Raw genomic sequence first — 4349 nt, forward strand, 5'->3', positions numbered from 1 at the left:
AAAAAAAAAAAAAAAAAAAAAAGACTTGCTTTGGGAGCCAGGCAGTGGTGGCACACACCTTTAATCCCAGCACTTGGGAGGGCAGAGGCAGGCAGATTTCTGAGTTCTAGGCCAGTATGGTCTACAGAGTGAGCTCCAGGACAGCCAAGGCTACACAGAGAAACCCTGTCTTGAAAAACTCAAACAAAACAAAACAAAACAAAAAAGATGGCCTTAGGTACCACGCACATCAACATTGCCTCCAATAGCAACATGGACCATGGACTCTAACATGACCCTTGGTGGCAGTATGGACTACAGACATTTACATGGATGTAGGTGGCTCCACAGACCCCAGGCATTCCCATGGCCATCAGTGATAACATGGGCCTTGGAGCTCAACACAGCCTTCAGAGGTTGTTGGCTCCCTCCCTCCTGCCTCAGCTCAGCTGACTGAGACTGTCAGCTGACACCTGCTGGGCCTAAAGCAATGGCCCACTACACTGCAGTAGTCTGCCTTAGTCTTTCACCTGTGTCCACTTCAGGAAAACACTCCTTCACATGTTTGTCTCAGAAAAACACCATCCAACTGATTTTCAAAAAAGCCCTTAAGCTTCCACTTCAAAATAGAGTTTTTGAAAGTCTTTAACATGGGGCTAAAAAGGTAGCTCAAGGTAACAAGGTGCACAGTAACCTGAGTTTGATGCCCAGAACCCACAGGTGATAGGAAAGAGTAGACGCCCTCCCAAGTGCAAGTTGTATCTAAGTTGTGGCATGTGTAACACCCTCCCTACCACAGAAAGTAAGTAAATAAATAAAATGTGTCTTTTAAATTGGAAAGAGTTTCTGTTCTGGCTAGTTTTATATCAACTTAACACAAGCTATAGTCATCTGAGAGGGACTTCATTTTGAGAAAATGCCCCCAGAAAATATGACTATAGGTAAGCCTGTAGGACATTTTCTTACTTAGTGATTGATGTAGGCGGGCCCAGCTCTTTGTGGGTGCTACAGTCACTGGGCTGCTGGTCCTGGGTTCTGTAAGAAAGCAGATTGAGCAAGCTGTGAAGAGAAAGCCAGTAAGCCGCACTGTAGCTTCTGCATGAGCTCCCATGAGCTCCTGCTTCTAGGTTCCTACTGTGCTTGAGTTCCTGTCCTGACGTTCTTCAGTGATGCAGTCATGTGGACGAGTCAGTCAAATAAATCCTTTCTTCCTGGGTTGCTTTTGGTAATTGTGTTTTGTTGCAGGATATTTGTTTGCGTTTGTGAACCCTGAGATTGTGAACTGTTGTGGTGTGGCTCAGCCCTAGTACACACCTTTAATCCAAGAGCTAAATGAAGTCAACTCTGGGTCAAGAGGCAGAACACGCAAACAGCGGACAGGGAGTGGACATGAGTAAACAGAAAGGAGGGACAATGAGTTGGAAGGAACGTAAGAAAGTGTGGAGATAGAGAAAGGCTTATTTGAATCTTCTGGGATGTTGGTGGAGGATGAAGGTCAGCTGGGTGCTTTCTCTGACTCTCTCAGCCAACAAGCTTTCACCCCAGCATCTGGCCCCTGAGTCTTCATTGGTAAAAATGAATGACTGAGATTTTTTTTAAACAACAACAACAACAAAAAAACAGTGATGGGTGTTGAGAGCACTGTCTGCTCTTCCAGAGGTCTTGAGTTTAATTCCTAGCAACCACATGGTGGCTTACAACCATCTGTAATGGGATCTGATGTTCTCTTCTTGCATGCAGGTGCACAAGCAGCAGAGCAATCATAAACAAACAAGCAAGCAAGCAAGCACATAAAGCAAAGCAAAAAAAAAAATTACATGTATTAAAAAACAAAAACAGGGGACTGGTGAGATGGCTCAGCAGGTAAGAGCACCAACTGCTCTTCCAAAGGTACTGAGTTCAAATCCCAGCAACCACATGGTGGCTCACAACCACCCATAATGAGATCTGACACTCTCTTCTGGTGCATAAGAAGACAGCTACAGTGTACTTATTCTTAATAATAAATGAATCTTTAAAACAAAAACAAAAACAAAAACAAAAACAAACAAACTAACAAACAAAAAAGCAGGGCAGTGATGGCACATGCCTTTAATGCCAGCACTTGGGAGGCAGAGCAGGCAGATTTCTGAGTTCGAGGCCAGCCTGGTCTACAGATGAGTTCTAGGACAGCCAAGGCTACACAGAGAAACCCTGTCTTGAAAAACAAAAACTAACAAACAAAAAAAAGCAAAATAAAAAAACCAGTGTTTCATCATGGTAGTAATAATTCTAAGACAGTGTCCAACATTAAAAAAAAAAAAGAGAGAGAGAGAGGAGAGAATAAAGGAGACTAAATAATTCCTGGGACCCAGTGTCTGTGGTCAGAAGGTAAGTAGCTTCCTTTTGAGCAATTTGTGTGGAACATTACCCTCATTCTAATACTCCTATAAGGAGAGACATTAACAAGGAAAAAAGCATAACATTGAACCACAGCTTTATATAGCATAAGAGACTTTAAATGAGTGGGGAGGGGATGTAGCTCAATCGGTAGAGTACTTTCCTAACATGCAAAAGCCAGGCTCCATCCCCAGAGCCACATACACAGGGCATGGTGCGTGGTAGCACACACTTAGGAGGTAGAGACAGGGGCCCCAGAAGATCAAGGTTATCTTCAGTAACAGGGAAAGCTTGAGGCCAATCTGGCATACCTGAGACCCTATCTCAAAAGACAAAATCAACAATGAACAAACAAAACCTGCCAAAGACAAAGACAGAGCAGGAAGCACCTGCTTTATGGCTAGGTTAATGAAACAGGCACAGATACACACAAATATGACGGAGAAGGAAAAAAGGGCTTGAGATACAGGTTACTGACAAATTTGAGGCTACGGGATATGGGATAACCTGTCTCAATAAAACAAAACAACACAAAACCCTCAACAAATACTCAGCAATGCAAGGCATGGCCCTGTGGGGTATGACTTTCTAAGCCATCAAAGATGGAAGAGGACCCATCCCTCTTGTTACGAAATCATTTTTTTTAAAGATTTATTTATTTATTTTATGTATGTGAGTACACTGTAGCTGTACAGATGGTTGTGAGCCTTCGTGTGATTGTTGGGAGTTGAATTTTAGGACTTCTGCTCTTGCTTCGGTAGGCCCCGCTCACTCTGTTCAACTCAGTCCCTGCTTGCTCTGGCTCAAAGATTTACTTATTATTATGCATAATTACATTTTAGCTGACTTCAGACACACCAGAAGAGGGCGTCAGATCTCATTACAGATGGTTGTGAGTCACCATGTGGTTGCTGGGATTTGAACTCAGGACCTTCTGAAGAATAGTCAGTGCTCTTACCCGCTGAGCCATCTTGCCAGGCCTGAAATTATTTTTAGCACTTGTTTAGCATGTAGTAGGCCACTGGTTTGATTCCCAGGACCTTAGGAAAAAAATTAACATGTGTCAAAGGTTAACTGGTAGCAGGATCAATACAGTAATAATACTGACTGTAAGGTAATTCTCAAAGCAGGCCCACCAGTAGTGCTGAAATTAACCTGTTTAATGGCAGCCACAGTGCCATCTGGGAGATGGGGGCGGGGGGAAGAACAGTAGTGGTAATACCCTAGGCCTCATCCTCATTTGCATTTCTATAGGTAGGAACCTTTGCAGTGTTTTGCAACTGGACCATGGAAAACAGGCAAAGACAGCCAAAGAGTGAGAGAACCTATCAGGTATGTATGGTGTCTGTCTGCCTTGTCCCATTTCAAATATTTTGCTAATACCAATCTTTTGTTTACTGAAGGTGATCTTTAAAACAACTATTTAATTTTTTTCTCTTCTTACAACTTTGCCTGACACTGATAGACCCTTAGCTTGCCACCTAACACAGAGCATCAATTCAACACCTGACACCTTACTGCCCCTTTGAGAAGGCTGAAGAGAATGAAGGGCTCTGGAAGACTGCATTAAGCACACAGATGAGAGTGAGGCCTCTGGGTGCCTCAGATAACACCGCTAAACAGAATAAAATCTCTTTGTAGACAGACGCCTACGTGCTCTAAAAGCCAATCTGTTTGTCCTCTTTTAAAATGTTTAGAGGATGTACTTACTTGTGTGTACCTGGATCGTCGCTGCATATATGTGTGTACTCCAAGCACATACCTGGTGCCTGTGGAAGCCAGAAGAGAATGCCAGACACCTGGGAGCTGGAGTTACAGTACTGTGTGATGCCATAGGGGCGCTGGGAGTCAAACCTGGGTCCTCTGGAAGAGCAGCCAGTGCTCCTAACCACTGAACCATTTCTCCAGCCCCATTTTTTTTTTTCTATACAACATTATGGTTTTATTTTAGATCTGGTATTATGTTAGTTACAGAACAGCGGTGGATGAAT

At 43.4% G+C, this 4349-nt stretch overlaps 1 long non-coding RNA gene across 1 annotated transcript in view; it reads left to right on the forward strand.

Annotated features, from left to right (window-relative positions):
• LOC116080936 overlaps nucleotides 1-4004 on the forward strand; it is a 7218-nt gene extending 3214 nt beyond the window's left edge. Inside the window, exons 2-3 of the long non-coding RNA XR_004114685.1 lie at nucleotides 3613-3690; nucleotides 3824-4004. This is a non-coding gene — a long non-coding RNA (uncharacterized LOC116080936). The remainder of the gene's footprint in view (nucleotides 1-3612; nucleotides 3691-3823) is intronic.
• Nucleotides 4005-4349: the final 345 nt, after the last annotated feature.

This window comes from Mastomys coucha, unplaced genomic scaffold (assembly GCF_008632895.1).
Source record: "Mastomys coucha isolate ucsf_1 unplaced genomic scaffold, UCSF_Mcou_1 pScaffold6, whole genome shotgun sequence".
Classification (NCBI taxonomy): Eukaryota; Metazoa; Chordata; class Mammalia; order Rodentia; family Muridae; genus Mastomys; species Mastomys coucha.